The sequence below is a fragment of the Sitophilus oryzae genome, unplaced genomic scaffold (assembly GCF_002938485.1).
Source record: "Sitophilus oryzae breed Bouriz unplaced genomic scaffold, Soryzae_2.0 scaffold_302_pilon_pilon, whole genome shotgun sequence".
Taxonomy (NCBI): domain Eukaryota; kingdom Metazoa; phylum Arthropoda; class Insecta; order Coleoptera; family Curculionidae; genus Sitophilus; species Sitophilus oryzae.
The window spans coordinates 953,560-973,070 of record NW_022146866.1 but is presented as its reverse complement, the minus strand read 5'-3'; the positions used below and the strand labels follow the sequence as shown (position 1 = coordinate 973,070).

The 19,511-nt window shown below is 30.7% G+C and overlaps 1 protein-coding gene across 1 annotated transcript in view; it reads right to left on the bottom strand.

Moving 5' to 3' along the window:
* The window catches only part of LOC115884555, a 173,375-nt gene extending 154,901 nt beyond the window's left edge, over positions 1-18,474 (bottom strand). The window contains exon 1 of the mRNA XM_030903176.1: positions 18,144-18,474. The gene's annotated coding sequence lies outside the window, so the exon portion shown is untranslated. The remainder of the gene's footprint in view (positions 1-18,143) is intronic.
* Positions 18,475-19,511: the final 1,037 nt, after the last annotated feature.

Genomic DNA, 19,511 nt, shown 5'->3' with positions numbered 1-19,511 from the left:
TTTCAAAATCTAAATCGCTCTCATTAAAGAAATTCCGAAAAGTGTTTATAGCGTCCATTTTCAAAGTAATTATTGCTATCTTGTGAATTTAATTCAAGTTTTATTTACTCCAACCGGTGATAATTGTGAAAAAGTGGCATTAAAAACTTAAAAAGCTGTGCTATGAACTGTGAACTGTAAAAACCATAGTGGATCGTAGCATAACGTCGGTTTCCAATGTTTCATAGGTATTTCATACATGCGTCCTTATATAAAATAAAGTTTCTTGTATGCAACACACTGTATTTTATTTATAAAATTAAACGAAAATAATAATAAATTTGAATAAACAATATTTGGCTATATAATTCCGGAAAAAGCCGAACCGCTCCGAAATTTTCAAAAGTTTTGGGTCGCGACCGTTGCAAGAATAGCGCCAAATAGTGTTTACATTGTCCTTATGGGCACTTTCCAATCTAAACTTGTTTCATTTATCTATGGGATGGCCGGCTATCACTCTGAAGTAAAATGAATCGAACTGAATTGTAAAAAAAATCTGATTTTTTGACCTGTTTAATAACATTTATCTACGATCATACAGTAGCCTATTCAAAAAAGTGTGTTCTGGCATTTCTCCAATACAACATTCGATGCCCGAAGAGATGTATTTATGCTCGTGTGTCGATGCAAGTACGCGACGAGATGCAAAAAACCATGTAGCACAGCTCTAACGGTATGCCGGTACCGTTACGCTACCATAATTATTTATAATTTTATTATTTATTGTTCCAAACCAATTTTAATCTTTCACATGGAATCATGAACTGCGTTTATACACTAAGGCTATTGTTTCCAGCAAAATATCGTTTGGAGGAAGCGCATTAAGAAGAAAACCGGGAAACGCTGCATTTTTCTATTACTACTAGTCATTTTGTAATATTTAAATGCATATATATTTATATTTTCCACTGTGTGGGAAATAAATTATAATTTGAAAATGGCTTTTAAACCTTTCGAGATATACCATAGAATCTTCATACAGCACTGAAGCTTGTAGCTTAGTTTCGCCACAGTTATTTCAATATTTAATGCCTCAGAAAAATAAAAATAAGAAAACATAGAGAAGAATGCCTAATGTCGGGTCCAGACCAAGCAGACAAAACAACGACAAGATAAATTTTTCACGTTTTAAGACAAAATTGCGACAAATCCAATACATTTCTGTGACATTTTTGTATAATTTTTGTTTTGTTTCAAAATTCGGACTTTTCAATGTCCTGCCTCGAGTCGGTAAAGATCAAAGTGTCTATGTTTTTGTTCGTATATTTTATGACAAGTTGACGGCGCAGTGTGGATGGCGTGTGTTGCCAACAGTAGGAGACTAGTGAAATCACACATGGTTAATAAAACTCTTTCGCAACAACTAAACTTTTGACTTTGTTGTACTTTTGTTCTTGCGGTGTGGACAATTTGTCTCAAGTTTGTCTTGTCAAAATTTCCCATTTTTTGTCGCAAGTTTGTCTTGTTTTTGTCTCAAAATCGTGTTTAGTTTTTGTCGCCTTGGTCTGGACCCGGCATAACGTACAAAGGTACTGATTTTTAATTACTAGAGAGGCCAATGACTAGTTACAGACAGTTAAACCGGGATCTAAAATGAATATTAAGCATATGAAGAATTACGATCAGAAATTTGTTTGAAAGACTAGAAGATAAATTATATCTAGATTTAGTAAGCATATACAGGGTGCTACAAATTTGGGGTACGAGCATTGGTATTTCGGAAACCGTCATAGATACATAGATACGAAGATGGTTAAATTGGGGCAATGTTGCTCCTAGGGATGTTCACCAAGATGCCATAAAAAAGTTTTAAAAATTTCAAAGATTGCCGAGTTTTTTTGGAAAAAACGGATTTTTTTGAAAATCAATTTTATTTTTTTCTGTCGCTACTTTTTAGAAAATCAAAAAAGTAATTGCACATTCTCATAGCCACTTTATTAGGGCTATCTGATAGTATTTCTAGATTTCCAAAATAGCTGATAATTTGTGAGATACTGAGGTCAATTTAATTTTTTTTAAATACGGACCTGCATTTATTATTTTGGGTTTTGAAAAAACTCAAGTCTCCCGAGAACAATTTATGCGACACTTTATACTTTTTGTTTTAGTTACCTTAATAGCACAGCAACAGAACTAGTTAATTATTATTTAAAATAATTTCGTCCGACTCTGTTTTTTAAAATTATTTAATATGATTACATATATTCATCGCAACAATATTGATCAGCGCTAATTAACATTAAATAAGGAAAATTGAAACCACCTGAAAAATACCAATGCTTGTACCTCGAATTTGTAGCACCCTGTATATTCATAATTAATTTATTTTATTTTCCTAAAAGATTTTGATTAAAAGAAAATATGTAAAAGTGGACAACGCTGTGCCGGTCAAGCTTAATCACGTGACTACCACCCGAATCTCCAGCGGGAAATTTAAATTCCAGTTAGTCAGCCCGGCGCCGAAATATGTCCATGGTTGTCAACAATAAATTTAAAAATCCCGCCCTCGATTACGTAACTAAAAGTTTAATTGGTATCGCTTATACCGGGTGCGTCTCAAAAGTGGCTCACCCCTATAACTTTTTTATTTTTTTAGTTTAAAAAATGAGATTTGGTATGTTAGTACACGACATAAATTAAGATTGATTGACGCATTCAATTGTTTCAGTCACTTCCTGTTTCACCGGAACTGACTACAACTTTTAATTTTTAAATAGCACCCTCGGTTTTCTTTACTTTATTCGATTGAAAATAACACTCTGAATATAATGACATATCATATGTCAACTTTTAACATTTTCGCATATGGTTTATTTGAAAGTATAACTTGCGGTTCGTAACGAAAATTTGACTCGAAATACCAACTGCGTGATATCAAATTATTCGTAAAAAAAATGCTGTTTCCAAATATGCTAATGAGCCACCCTCGTTCCATTTGAAAAAAAAATGAGATAGGAATAAAAATACGATTTGAGCATTTTCTAACGGGTCAGGACAAGACACTAAAAGCATTAGACAATCCACTATTTTTCCAAGGCTTCTTGATTAAAAATTGTTTTTTTTTAACATAGCCATGGTACTCTAGATTGAAATTTAGAATACAAATTTGTATTAAGCGAGAATGTCAAAAGTTGACATATGATATGTCATTCTATTCAGAATGTCATTTTCTATCGAATGAAGTAAAACTATACAGAGGGTGTTATTTAAAAATCAAAAATTGTAGTCATTTCAGGTGGAATAGGAAGTGACCAAAAACAATTGAATACGTCAATCCAGTCTCCTTATTTTACCTGGTAAAATAAAAAAGTTATAGAGGTGAGCCACTTTTGAGACGCACCCGGTATAAACCTTTCCTGTCTAATATGGAATTAATAAAACTACGTAAAATAAGTTACTGGTATTAAAACGAGGAACTCCTATAATTTTTTTTATCAAAATAATAACTGACAATCACTGTTTAGAAAACACTAACTAACGACAAGCATCTAATGGTAGAAGAAGAAGTTATTTTGTGGAAAGTTGATTAATTTCTCCGAAACACATTTTATAGCGGCTGTGATACTTATTCACTAATAAATAGATCAATTCGATAAATGATTATCAGAACGAAATCAGCACTAATTTCTGTTACCGTTCGGACTATGGCGCCCGGTGCGCGCTTCCTCATCTCTAATTAATTCTAATAACGATAATAATTCCTGAATTTAATTTGCATTAATGCGCCATATTATCGTTCTAATTCGCCCATAAATTAGCGAGTTTTATTGAATCGTTGTCGGTTCTCACAACGTAAACTTCATTTTTCCACGGGCCGGTCAGCAATTTCAGGCAGCGATGAGCTTAAGAACGAGTTTCTTACGCCCGAGCCGAGTGCTTCCCATAAAAACAATAATTATAATTCATTAAAAAATGTAAATTTTCCCCACGTCCTTTAGACGCTTCTTACTCTTACTCTTTTCCTTACCGAAATAAAACCAGCTATGATGGCTATAAATTATACTAACGGGTTTCGATATTGGACGGTAGACACCAGCAAACACATGCAGCAATTATTGCTTCCTGGAAAAGTAAGTGGTAGCGACATCTTTTTATAGGCGACTTTGTTTTTTTAGAAGTTTTAAAGCTTCACTGAACATGTATATACCATATGTTGTATTAGCGACCTGGACATGGGAAATGGTGTAAATTTTAAAACCCACGTATAAAAGTTTCTTATTTTATTTTAAAAGCAAACACATTAAAATGAAGCAAATTGTTTATTTTTAATAGTTTCTGCTAGAGTTTCTATTTTCGGGATTGCGATCCCGTTTTGAAAACCCGGGATACCGGGATTGACTCTCTGAATGAGAGCACCTGTATAAAACTACCGAGTGGAAAAATATACATTTCCATTGATTTTTTACGTAAAAAATGTCTTTTGGTAAAAATCGCTACGAGCAACCGTTCTCAGGATATTTAGAATGGAAATAGGCAATAGATGTCATTATTGACAAAAAATAAACATGTTGAGTAGATAGTTATTTGACCGAAATGATAAATTTGGAAACTTTTTATTTTTTCAATTAATCATACATTTTTCTTTGAAAAAATGATGATAAAAGAGTTTCTGTTGAATTTTTGGCACAAAAACATTTCAAATGTACGATTTTAGGGTAAAAACATAGTGAAGCTACGAGGCTAGAGGCACAGCGAAGAGGTAAGAGACAAAATAAGCGACGCGATAGGAGACACGTATGTACAGGGTGGGTCAAATTCGACGCTTTCAAATGGAAACACCCTTTTCTATAGGAGATAGACGAAAACTAATATCGGTGTCTGGAGCACAATTTTCATCAAAAACATGATGGTGCAAACCGCACATCAATATCTGTTACAGTTTCGGAGTTACGGGGTGTTTTTCAAAAATGTGCATTTTTAACAAATCGCTGTAACTTTTGTGCTATGGAAAATTTTGTATTTCTATGAAAACATTTCCAAAGCACCTTTTTACGTAGAATTTAATGGTTTAAGTATCATTTTTTTAAAATTAATAATTTAAGAGTTATCAACAGAAAAATTGATTTTTTATTTGGGACACCCTTTATATTTTTAATTAACTGAAAATAATTTAAAATTACCTTTCCAAAAATATAGCACACTTGATATTTTGTTATAATCCCCTTCGAAATACAGAATTTTTAAAAGTTTGCCACTTTTAACTAGTAGGCTTTGGACCCCTTATTGATGATATGTCCTTAATGGAACTCGAAAACATATTTTTTCAGCAAGACGACGCACCGCCTCAGAACGCTGTTATCAGCAAATTTTAGCAGCCAATTTCAAGAATAATTGAATAGCTAACCAAGATCCCAGCCCCTGGCCGTCGAGGCCGCCTGACTTAGTGCCCATGGATCTAGTCCTATGGATATATGTCCTATGGATATATTTGCGGAAGAATAAAGGTTCCTTATTCTTCCGTATAATCTAGACAAGAATTAGAAATACTTAGCAGTTATGAGAGGGTATCTTTCACCCCCACTGAGTTAATGAAGAAATGTTCAAAAATGGCCCCGTCTGTCCATAACAGAAGATGTCGAACACCTGTAGCAAATTCTCATGTCTTGATTTGCTAGTTATTTATATTGTCATATATATTTTAAATGTGTTGATGTTGGTTAAATATATTTTAAATTGTTATAAAATTCTGCATCTCTCATAGCAAATATTATTTTCGTTTTAATTGATGCTCAGCTAGATTTTTTTTGCATTACAGCCGGTGCCATTCAAAGCCTACTTATTTAAAGCGGGCGAATTTTTATATACCCTATATCTCGAAGAGGAATCGAGCAACATATCAAGTGTGTTATATTTTTGGAAAGGTATTTTTAAATTCTTTTCAGTAAATTAAAAATATACAGGGTGTCCCATATAAAAAATCAAACCAAACCAAACCAGACACCGATATTAGTTTTTGTCTATCTCCCATAGAAAAGGGTGTTTCCATTTAAAAGCGTCGAATTTGACCCACCCTGTACATAGTAAGGAGACAAAAGTTGCGATTTATTACTCGACTTTCCAAATTCAATCCAGTATGTACGATGTTCTCCGACAGTGAAGATGAGATTTTATTCGTTAATGCGGCGCTTCGCGGGCTTATAGCAGTGGGGGAATTGGACAGAAACTACTCTTATTCCACAATCTCTAGCCACTTCTGCCCAAAGTTCGTCTAATGCATAGCGGTTTCTGTGGTCTGGATGAGATGCATTCCATAACGCACGCCTGTTGAATACGGATGCTATTATATTATTCTCAGCCATTGCGAATAATAAATGTTGTCTCTATACTAGCAGTACTCCTACTTAATGATACCACTCAATTGGAAAAAGGCCACAAGCATTCCAGCGTCAACGCGACAAGAAATCATATTTTTATCTCGACGCGCATCTCCTCGCTTGTCTCGTCGCTTGACGCTTCGGCAATCTCTTTACTATGTTTGCCTCCATTACAATACACGATCAAATTCAAGTCGCGACGCTTACCTCGTCGCTGTGCCTCTAGCCTCGTCGCTCCACTATGTTTTTACCCTTAGTCTAATGATGTTTAGTCAACATATTTAATTTATGACAATGATAACAGGTATTGATAATTTAGTCAATATTTTTTAATTTAAATATCTCGAGAACCATTAATAGGTAGCGATTTTTACCAAGAGACTTTTTTTTACGTAAAAACGCAGGAAATGTATGTTTTTTACTGAGTTGTTTTATACAGGTACGGACGAAAAGTTATAACTTTCCAAACCAGTTAAAAATATGTAGATGGTGTCCCTACAAGTACGAGTCATATTGACTATGCATAGTGACATCAAAATCAAATTTCTTATGTCAAAAAACTCCCAGACACCATCTGGACACCAATTTTCATCCAAATATTGACGTTACTTCAGAAATTATTTGGAAAAAAATCGAAATAAAAATGAAATTTCAAAACCCTGTATCCCCGAAACTAAGCATTTTAGATACATTTATACGAACTTTTTTACTTATTATTATCTGCAGAATATAATGCCGACGTTTCTGGAATACAGTTCGGACCACCCTGTGTAATAGGAAATTTTTATTTTATATTATAAAATGTATTTAAAACATTCTGTGTTCAGAAAGGGAACCAACACCACCGTAGAAGAAGGCCGAATGTTCAGACGTAAAAATATGGTGATGTCATAGACTACAGACCAGAAGGCTCTTCAGGAGTGTGATTTGGCAAATATAAGTACTACCAAAGGCTATATTTCGGAGTTTAAAAATGTGTTTATCTGTTTTTTTTATATATTTAACATACTATACAGAATAAATACGTAAAAATTAGTTTATATATTTTCTTTTAATTAAAATATTTTAGAGAACAAAAATAAATTAATTATAAATATGTAAACAGTTATTATTTATACCAACAAAACTCACATTCTTAACAGCACTTAAGGGACATAAAGGGCCAGTACTACCGCTTTCCCGTTCAAAATATATAGTTACAATGAGGTTTTTACGGCTATTAAGTTATCTTGTACACTTCGCACTAATAGAGGTTCTAAAAAGACAATATTCGACTACAAGGTCTGCTAGTAAACATTTTTAAGCTTAAAGTATGACAACACTATTTATTTAAACCAAAAACTCGTAATGCAAAAGTAAAGTGTCAAAACGAATGACAATATCAGCAAATAAATAAATAAATGTGGCAACTTGACATTTTCTACAGCAGAACTACCACCTGAATCCCCAGAGAGAAATTTAAATTCCAGTTAGTCAGCCCGGCGCCGAATATGTCTATGGTTGGCAACAACGTATTTAAAAATCGCGCCCTCGATTACGTAACTGAAAGTTTAATTGGTATCAAAAATCTACACCTCTAACCCTGTATCTAAAGAAAATTTAATTTTATTAATTAACTAATACCACTAATACTGATTGTTATTTTTTCCTAGTTAACGGTTACATGTATGCATAACAAATGTGTAGAGACAAAGAAGATTTTAAATTGTCTGATGGATAATTGTGAGAAGGGTGTATCCCTCTTATCAAAAATGTTCTATTACTGATTCTGCTTTCACAAAAATTTAGTGCAATAACAAATTATATTTAATATCTGTGTAAATGAAAAATATATACAGGGTTGTTCACCACATACGACGCGGAGTATTGTAGCTAAACTCTTAGATTTTTGGAAACTGTAAGTTTTGGGTTCGTTGACGGACTATTAGAGCTACAATTTAAAAATATTTTTTCAAGATACAGATCGAGTGGCCCAAATAAATAAAAAATATCAAAATTGTATATTTTTAAATGGAACACCCTGTATATTATTACATTTTTAGTTTCTACCATTAAAATAAAGGTAAATTTGATTAAGGTTTACCGCATTTTAATCTTACCGTTTTTGAAATATTTAGGTTTTTGTCAAAATACAGTAATAATTTTAATGCTTTATTTCTCCAGGCGTATTTAAGTTTTTGAAACCAAATAGTGTACTAAAGAATTTCTATTTACTAAATTTTGTGTTGCAATAATAAAAATTATACTACCGTATACAGAGTGTCTAAAAATTTATTTTAAATAATAACTAGATATAAACGGAAATAACATCCTTAATTTAAATAGAACACCCTGTATATTTTATGATAATCAGATGCACAATTTAATTGCCTATCAAATTGTATTATATCATTTTTACCTGTGTCTTCATGTTTTCGTAGAAAATGCATTTTCTTATAATTTAGACCTCGATTATCAATATACCCATGGAATATTGACATTTTTGATTAGTTTTTGATACCCTTGGAGCAATGAAGCCTTAAAATTTTTACTGGAATTTCATAAAATTGAAAATATTTCAAAAACGATAAGGTTTAAGGGTGATAAACCTTAATCAAATTTACCTTTATTTTAATCATAGAAACTAAAAATGTAATACTATACAGGGTGTTCCATAAGAAAAATATAACTTTGATATTTTTTATTTATTTGGGACACTCTGTATCTTGTAAAAATATTTTTAAATTGTAGCTCTAATAGTCCTTCAACGAACCCAAAACTTACAATTTGTAAAAATCTAATCGTTTAGCTATAATGCTCCGTGTCGTATGTGGTGAACAACCCTGTATATTTAATTATTTTAATAATAAAAAAAAATAAAATAATCATTATTGTGACATGAAATGCTACAGTATTATTTGTCATCCTCTATAATTCTCGGTTTAAAAAATTATTGTATTAAACCAGAATAAACCTTTATAAAATATTGTTTTCAAAATACCACTATTTACGTAGCGTATAGCGTTAATTAAAGCCATTCTAGAAACTTTACAAAATAAATGCATTATTCTAAAAGGAAAACACAACATAAATTAATTAAAACAATATTTGATGGAGAAAATTTTAATTACTTTTAGCCTCACAAAAGTTATTCTGCATATAGCATTATATATAAAACGTGTTTTAAATTCAACGTAAAATTGTAAAATATAATAATATACGAGATCATTAATTTTAAACTAAGTAAATTTATATTTCTATGTGATAGAAATACGTACTTTTAAAGGATTTAATTTCAGAATAAAATTATTTGAAATTTGGCATTAGTGTTTAAATTAAAAAGAGTTTAGGCTGTATTTATATATTGTTTTCCAAATATAATTATATTTATGTTTTGAACTACGCACAGTTAATTAATATTTGCATATATGTATGTTCATCCTCCATAAGTATTTCTGTATATCAAAGCCTCTATATTGTACAAAGTATTATGCATACCAATATCTCCATATAAGAAAGTCTACTTGATATGAATGTAGGTAATAACCAATTTACTGTAATTGCACTCAGCCTTATTAGTGTATTAGTGTTAATATGTTTGCAGACCTACATTTTGATAATATATCTAATTATTTGAAGAATTGGATTGGTTTTAATGTGTTCCTAATCAATTTTCTATAGTTTAGCAATTTTATATAATTATATTTTCATTCAGTATACAGGGTTGTTCACAACATACGACACGGAGTATTGTAGCTAAACGATTAGAGTTTTACAAATTGTAAGTTTTGGGTTCGTTAAAGGACTATTAGGGCCACATTTTAAAAATATTCTTACAAGATACAGAGTGTCCCAAATAAATAAAAAATATCAAAGTTGTATTTTTTTAAATGGAACACCCTGTATATTATTACATTTTTAGTTTCTACGATTAAAATAAAGGTAAATTTGATTAAGGTTTATTACACTTAAACCTTACCGTTGTTGAAATATTTTCAATTTTGTGAAATTGCAGTATAAATTTTAAGGCTTCATTTCTCCGATGGTATCAAACTTTTTAATACTAAATATTTACTGAAGTTTATTTATTGATCAGTTATTGTGTTGCAATAATAGAAATTATACTACCTTATACAGAGTATCTCAAAATTTATTTTAAATAATTACTAGCTTTAAACGGCAATAACTTGTTTAATTTAAAAGGAACACCCTGTATATTTTATGAGAATCACATGCACAATTTAATTGTCTATCAAATTGTATTGTACCACTTTTTACCTATCCCTTCAATTTTTCGTAGAAAATGCATTTTCTTATAATTTAGACCTCATTTATCAATATACCCATGGAATATTGACATTTTAGATTGTTTTTACAACAACAAATGTACAAAATGTACAGGCTAGTAATATTATCGCTTTTAGTAAAATGATAATATTACTAGCCCATTTGTATGCAAAAGGAAAACTATTTCAATCTTTATAAAAGAGTAAATATACCACCAGTATTTCCGCCCAAATACTAATTAATTACGTACTTAATTTGTGTTAGTGTTCATTAATAAATTATTCTAAATAAATGTGGATTTGAATCAGAAATCAATATAATAATAAGTTATGAAAATGAACGTCTCTGTTGTTATAAATAAGCATTTCTCAAAAAATTAAATATCATTTTTAAGGTGTTAGTTTTTTACCACACTGTCTAATACACATACATAATTCAGCTTTTTAGTATTTGGTGCAATTATTATTAATCAACGCAAACAGTCAATTAATGTAGTTTGAATACTGGAATCATAGTCATTTTTCCTCTTTAACAAATATTTAAACAGTTTTTTTTACTTAATGAAATAAACGAACTATATCGACAATATTAGTATCTGTACTCTTTAAAAATTTGGTATATCTTTAAAAATAATCTAAAATGTCAGTATTCCATGGGTATATTGATAAATGAGTTCTAAATTACAAGAAAATGCATTTTCTACGGAAACTTGAAGAGATAGGTAAAAAATGGTATAATAGAATTTGATAGACAATTAAATTGTGCATCTGATTCTCATAAAATATACAGGGTGTTCCATTTGAATTAAACAAGTTATTGCCGTTTAAAGCTAATAATTATTTAAAATAAATATTTAGACACTCTGTATAAGGTATTAAAATGTTTATTATTGCAACACACTAACTGCTCAATATATAAACTTCAGTAAATATTTAGTATTAAAAACTTTGATATCCTCGGATAAATGAAGCCTTAAAATGTATACTGCAATTTCACAAAATTGAAAATATTTGAAAAACGGTAAGGTTTAAGTGTAATAAACCTTAATCAAATTTACCTTTATTTTAATCGTAGAAACTGAAAATGTAATAATATACAGGGTGTTCCATTTAAAAAAATCCAACTTTAATATTTTTTATTTATTTTGGACACTCTGTATCTTGTAAAAATATTTTTAAATTGTAGCTCTAATAGTCCTTCAACGAACCCAAAACTTAAAATTTGTAAAAATCTAATCGTTTAGCTACAATACTCCGTGTCGTATGTGGTGAACGACCCTGTATAAATAAGACAATGATGAAAATGTTATTCTTCATAATTTCTAGAAAGTATGCAATCTAAGAATTTACTTTTGTTTTATTTTTTTTGTTATGAATTTATTTATTAGTTTTAGTTATTTTTTTATTAGTTTAAGTTATGTTACTGAGGCAAAAATGCAAATATCAAAAATATAAGAAGTTTTAGAGTTTGAAACATTTAGTTACGTACCTGGTGGTGCAAATTTTTAATTGTCCAAATATTGGCTCCTCTATTAATTTTTTAGCTGTCGTAAATAGATTTTTCAAAGGTCTGCTTATGCCTGTTCAGTTTTAATTAAAAAATAGATGCAGTTTTCCCTAAATTACTTAAAATCGGCTTGTCCAAAATTGTTCAAATTTGGCAGGTGCATCCGACCTAAAAAAATAATTTACAACTTGGCTGTAAAATTAATAGGGGAGCCAATATTTCGACAGATCTGGTAGACAAATTTTAGACGATTTCGTGCTGGGGATTCAGGTGGTAGCTCTGCTGTAAAAAATGTCAAGTTGCCATATTTATATCCTGACATTGTCATTTGTTCTGACACTTTAGTTTTGTATTACGAGATTTTGGTTTAAATAAATAGTGCTATGATACTTTAAGCTTAAAATGTTTACTAACAGACCTTGCAGTCGAACATTGTTTTTTTAGAACCTCTTTTAGTGCAAATTGTACAATATAGCTTACTAGCCGTAAAAAAATCATTGCAACTTAATTAGAATATTTTGAAAGGGAAAGCGGTAGTAATGGCCTTAAGTGCTGTTAAGAAGGTAAGTTTTGTTGTAAATAATAACTATACAGGGTGTCATTGAAATGGTGTCATTGAAAGTGTTTGCTCTGATGGGTTGCTAACTGGTTAATCAACATAAACTTATGAAGGTTATGGCGGTTCAAAAGTAACCAAGTAGTTATTAAATAATTAATTGGAAAATCAAAATTTCATGATTTTTAAAACATCTTATTGCTTTAAAAACGAAATAAACTTTTTTGATTTAAAAAAAATTTGGTTTACTCAGTGCCGATTAATACTGAAGAGCAACTACGGCAACGCATTGACTGTTCCAATCAAATTCGGACAACACCAAGAATATTCCACAGGGTACACAGATCGTGGAGAAGAAGATCAGATGTCTACATTGAAATGAATGGTGGTCACTTTGAACATTTACTGCGAATGAATTCAGGAATTCATTATTTTAATAAGGAATTTTGGTAATTGGATTATTTCGTTTTTAAAGCAATAAGATGTTTTAGAAATCATGAAATTTTGATTTTTCAATTAATTATTTGATAACTACTTGGTTACTTTTTGAACCGCCAGAACTTTCATAAGTTTATGTTGATTAACCAATTAGCAACCCATCAGGGCGAACTCTTTTTCTTCAATTTTCTCGAAAACCATCGCTCTGGGCGATATGCAACAAGAGTATCTTTTTTGTAGGAAAAACTATATAGTTTTCAAAAAACGAACCCACGTTGCAAAAAAAATAACCTCAAACAAGTTATTCACGAAACAACCCCCTACCCTTGCAAGAACTACCCTTTCCGCTTTTCCAAATAATTTTTCAGTATCACCATTTGGTTTAGGGTCAAAATTTATTTTTTTTCGAAATTTTATCTCGTGTTTTAAGCCTACAATTTCAAAACAACCATTTTTCAAATTCATCCTTTCAGTGCCCCTAACTCCCTTAATATGTATTTTCCGCCCTATACTTATAGGAACTTTTTTTACTATTTTTAGGAGTACTATCACCCCCCGATTTTTTCACCATTTCAATGACACCCTGTATATTTATAATTAATTTATTTTTGTTTCCTAAAATATTTTGATTAAAAGAATATATATATAAAAGTGGACAACGCTGTGCCGGTTAAGCTTAATCACGTGATTAAAAGTTTATTTGGTATGATATGAACTTTACTGTATTTAATAATTTTCGGATTTCTTTACCTAACATTGAAAAATCTAAAAATTGAGATCAATCTAAGATCCAGTTAAAAAAGCAATCTAAGAAACAGAGATTACCATAATATTCTGTAAAAATACTAGACTTTCACACTAAATTTGGCATTTTTTTTTAATTTTATATATCGACATCCAATTATTGCAAGTAATAAATAATTAGTGGAAATATTCGTATATAACGGATCTTTTTATTGGGCTCCAACATCAACAACTATTCACATAATAAAAACAAACTAATAAAAGTTACGTATTAAATCGGTAACAGGAAGCGAAAAGCCCGAAAAAAGACTAAAGAACGGTTATTTAAAATTTACTATGGGCGTGAAGTTGACCGCCGAAAGGAGATGACACGAGCGATGATTATTTTGAAAGGAGAACCAAAAAAATGAGACGGTCGAGTTCAAGAAACCGACATTTTTGGTTCTTTCTTTCTGCACTTTCGGAACTTTTGTGTAGTCGACATGGTTAATGAGCAATTTACTCCCTATAAATCATAAAATTATGTAACTGTAAAGAGTTTAAACAGTTAAATAAGTTTTTTTTTAATTTGTTAAAGATTATATTTTAGTACAGCATATTCAGTACCAGCTGGTCATGTTCGCTTGTGTCATGTATCTCGTGTACATGCCAAGTACATGCATAGCAGTCAGAGCATCAATCTTGATCATTTTTATAAACAAAGATAAGCGAATATCTAGGTAGGTATAGGCCTTCAACCCTGTGACAACGTCAGTTGTCTGTTATTTTAATTCACATGTAGGTTTTATTTTCTGTCATTTCTTGGAAATAAACTGCAGCACTATGGGTTCAGGGGAACATCTCTCGAATGGTTTAAGTTGTATCTGAGCAACAGAAGTCAACTTGTGAGGGTGGATATCACGTTGTCTTCTAGCAAGCCAATAGAATGAGGAGTAGCTCAAGGCTCAATACTAGGCCCTATTTTCTTTCTTCTTTTTATTAACGACATTGCTAACATATACTCAGTGGTAAAATATGTCTCTTTGCGGACGACACTAGCTTTACTTGGAGTAACAAGGACGCCACGGCACTTCATAGGATTATATCAAATGACTTAATCACCATTAAATCTTGGTGCGATTCCAACCTCTTGAGTCTCAATGTTTCTAAAACTAAAGCTTTGTCGTATAAAAAGACGCTGCAGCCTTTTGTACTTAACACCACCATTGACGTCGTAAAATCTGTAAAATTCTTAGGGCTAGTTGTAGACAATTCTCTAAAATGGGACATGCATATCGACGCTTTGTCGAAAAAAAATAAACTCTGCCTGTTTTGCATTAAGATCTGTTTCTAAGGAGCTTAACTTGTCAGTGGCTAGAACTGTTTATTATGCACTTTTTGAGTCGCACCTCAGGTATGCACTTCCATTCTGGGGTACGTGTTGTGCGACTCAATTTGACCGCATTTTCAAGCTCCAGAAGAGAGCTGTTCGATATTCACTGGGACTAAACAGCAGAACTCATTGCCAGGACTTTTTTAAAAAATTAAAAATATTAACTCTTCCTTATTTATATTTGAATCCGTTTGCTTAATACGAAAGCATGTATCAGCAAGAAAGGCCATCTCACACTTATCCACTCAGGAACGCGGAGCAAGATCTTTATCTACCTACCCCACGCTCAGAGTTAGTTAAAAGTTCAATATTATACAACTCGAAAAAAATGCACCATCACCTGCCATTTGAAATCAAATCCATAACATCATTTTCTTCATTTCGCAAAGCATTGAAATCTTATTTACTAGACAAGGCTTTCTGCACCGTAAATGACTTATATTTTGATAATCGAATTTGATCTTGTAAATACTGGTCTAATATTTGTTATTACCATAGGTTATTACTATATCTTGTATAAACTTACTAAATATTTTTGATTCTTATCTTTATTTTTTTATTCTTTGACATTGTAAACATTTTTATTTTTTTATTCTTTGACATTGTAAATATTTATAAATGTTTATTTTAAACAATAAGACTGACAATGTAATTTGTATACTTGTTTTGTATTCTCTTTTGTTTGTCTACTTTACCTTTGTCTTCAAATTGTAACATTTTTTGACAATAAAGGCATTATTTATTTATTTTATTTATTAGGAATCTCGTTGAACAAGAATTACAATTTTTTTTACGTTCTTTTTATGTTCTTAAATGACAATTAATTGTTGTTGTTTGAACGGTGATACTCTCAAAAATGTGTAAAAGTAAACATGTAATAAACGTTCAAGAACTGTTTATATCTATATCATATTATCTAATATTTCATTTCTAATAAAATAATTGTAGTTTTATTTTATTTATATTTTTAAATTAAAAAAACTTTAATAGTCAATAGAAATAAGTAATGGCTTGTGCATGGTATTTCTATTTTTCTAGTTTTTGGTATTAATATTTTAAATATTTGATTTATTTATATTTTTTTTACTTTACCCATCATCTTATTTGTTTAGTCATGTTGCTTATTTTGTCACTTGTTCACGTCACAGATGATTTAAAAGCAAAAATTTCTAGTGCAAACAGTGATTCTCTGTAGATCTTCCTAATCATTTAAGAAAACAATTCTAAACTCATACAATAAAGTACCGTTATGTCAAGTAAGAAAAATTATTTATTTTTAAATTCTTCCGAAAGAATTTCACAAGGCAACTAACTTTTTGTCCTTGAATGCCTCATCAATATATTATATCTGTTTATATAACAGTAATTATTTAAGAGATATTCTAAAATACAGGGTGTACCTGAATTAGTACCAAACAAAAATCTTGAGGTTATTGTGTTTTGAAAAGTAATGTGATTTTCAAAATCACATTTTTCGACAAACTACACGGGTATTTGTTTAAATATAGGGTAAATTAAAACTATGTACATATATTTTAAACTACTGATTTTTTGGTTTATTGATAAACTTTGATTTCATGGTTGTTAATAGGAGATATAAAAATTATCACAAGTTTATCTAAAAACGCAATTTATGTTAGTAACTTTTATAACACCAAATATACCTTTTTAAGTGTAAACAGTTTTTCAAGAAGAGATAATTTTCATTATTTTAGTTAAAACAATAATTAGCTGAACTTTTTCATACATATTCATTTACTCCCTGTATAATATTCTAATAAAATATTTGTTGATCGTTGATAGTATATATCGTTTTAAATAGTCCTATACTAGTATAGGACAATTTTTAAAATAAAACCAACAAATATATACAGGGTGCTACAAATTCGAGGTACGTGCATTGATATATCGGTAACCGTAATAGATACGAACATGGTTAAATTAGGGCAAAGTTGCGCTTTGGGATGTTCACCAAGATGCCATCAAAAACGTTGCTGACGATTGCTGAATTTTTTGGAAAAAACGGATTTTTTTGAAAATCAATTTTAATTTTTTCTGACGTTGCTTTTATAAAATCAAAAAACTAATTGCACATTCTCATTGCCACTTTATTAGGACTATCTGACACTATGTTTATATTTTCAAATTAGCTGATAATTTGTTAGATACAGTGGCCAACTTAATTTTTTTAAATACGGACCTGCATTTTTTATTTCAGGTAATGAAAGAACTCGGTTTCTTGAGTACAACGATATGCCACACTTTATATTTTTTTGTTTCGGAAATTTGGGCACAATTTATTTAAACTAATGTTAAGTCCGGCTCTGTTTTTTTAAATATTTAATCTATTCATCGTTACAATATTGAGATAAGCTTTCAAACTTAATAATGACGTAGGGTAAAACATTGAATACGGAAAATCAAATGCAATAAAATAATAAAAATTAATATAAAATAAATAATGTGTGTGTGAAATCAATACATCTCAGCAATAGAAGATGCTATATTTTTTTCAAAAGTCACAAATAATTTTTTAAAAAATTTTAAACGTTCCAATAATATAAAAATATTTAAAAGTTCATACCTTGTAAGCAATTATATATCGACAAACTATGGTTACGCTCGTTGAATTTGACAATTGATCCCTGTTTAATAATATATTTTCGTACTTTTATGCCTAGGCGTTAAAATTACTTTTTTATATTATCAATCACGTCGCAAAAATTAATACTTTTGTGATGTTTGAAAAAAAAAAACGATATTTTGTGTGCTTGCAAAAATTGTCGGCGCTTAAATTTTCTTCATGTAATTAGTACCATACAAAAATTTCATAAAAAAAATATAAAAATAAAATAAAAAGTTTATGAATTCAGAAAAAAAACGTATTTGGTTATTTTCAATATCTTACCTTTAAAATAATGGAGCTTAACTATATTTGTACTAAACCCGCAGAAGTACTGTCTCTTGAACTTGACACTCACTAGAATACGTTTCACACACAAGTCAATGTCACCGAAACCGCTACTAAGAATTTGTCCTCGTCACAAACGGAGTACGAAAAACGGTACCTGCTACTTCTCTTCAAGCCCTTGAAGGGTAGTTGGTCTATTGCTGAGCAATGGTACCACCAGTCCTGCTAGACTACCTGCCGAAAATAGAGATGCTGCACCTCTACGACTCGCAGGCCTTCCGCTATGGGAGTAAGGCTAAGAAGGTCGAGCTGCAGCTTTTACGCAACGAAGAGTACCAACGGCCGGTGGTACCATTGGACGCTACTTCGGCTATCGACGTTGCTAGAGTCGGGCTTAACAGTTAGAAGATGATGATGGCTCTTGGTACGAACCAGCCACGAAGCAAGGCGAAGCGTGGTGTTGGTTAATTGGAGGGTGCAATTTTTGGTGGTACCTTAATTTTGCAAGGTGGTACCGTTTGGAAAAGTAGAAATACATTCGTACTTATGTCGAAGGTAGTAAATATTTAACAATTGGTTAAAGGGTGTATTAGATGATGGTACTTAAAATATAGGGTTATTATACACTCAGATGCAAAAAAACGCATCAGTGAATTTTTTGGTCAAATTTAAAGTGTTATATTTTTGTTATTTTTAGCCGTATTTTCATGATTTTTTTAGCACACTGTATATAATTAATAAATATAATATAATAAATCACAACTTTAATTCGTAAACTCAGTTTTTTGTAAACTTTAGTAATTATACAGGGTTAATCGAGGGGTTGTTTTTATATCCTAACTTTACACTCTGTGCAATAATTTAGTGTGTAAATTTTCCGAAAATATAATTTCACGGTAAGATCCATGCCTCCTGAGCATTTTGTTTTTTGGATCATGTGAATACACGCTTTGGATAATTTTTAAGAGCGAAATGGACTGATCACGATTACGATGCAATTTTTTCAATTATCATTACATTTGATGTTTTTTTTTAATAAGACCAGATGGTTTTCCTGACTATTGTCGTAACATCATATTATGCACAGGGGTGTCGGGGTGCCGGCCCCCCCACTAGATACTGCTGGGCACCCCCCAGAGAAATATTGAATCTTTACTGAATGATGACTCTCGGCTAAATATTAATTTTTATTTGCTTGTGATGTAGTAAAAATTATTTTTCATTTTTATTTAGCTAATATTATTTTTCTGTGTTCAAGAAATGTGTGTTAGTTTTTGTTTTTTTTTAGAAAATTTGTAGGTATAAAAGTAATCCACGGGAACAAGGATTGATATAACCTTGATATAACCAAGTATATCAAAATAT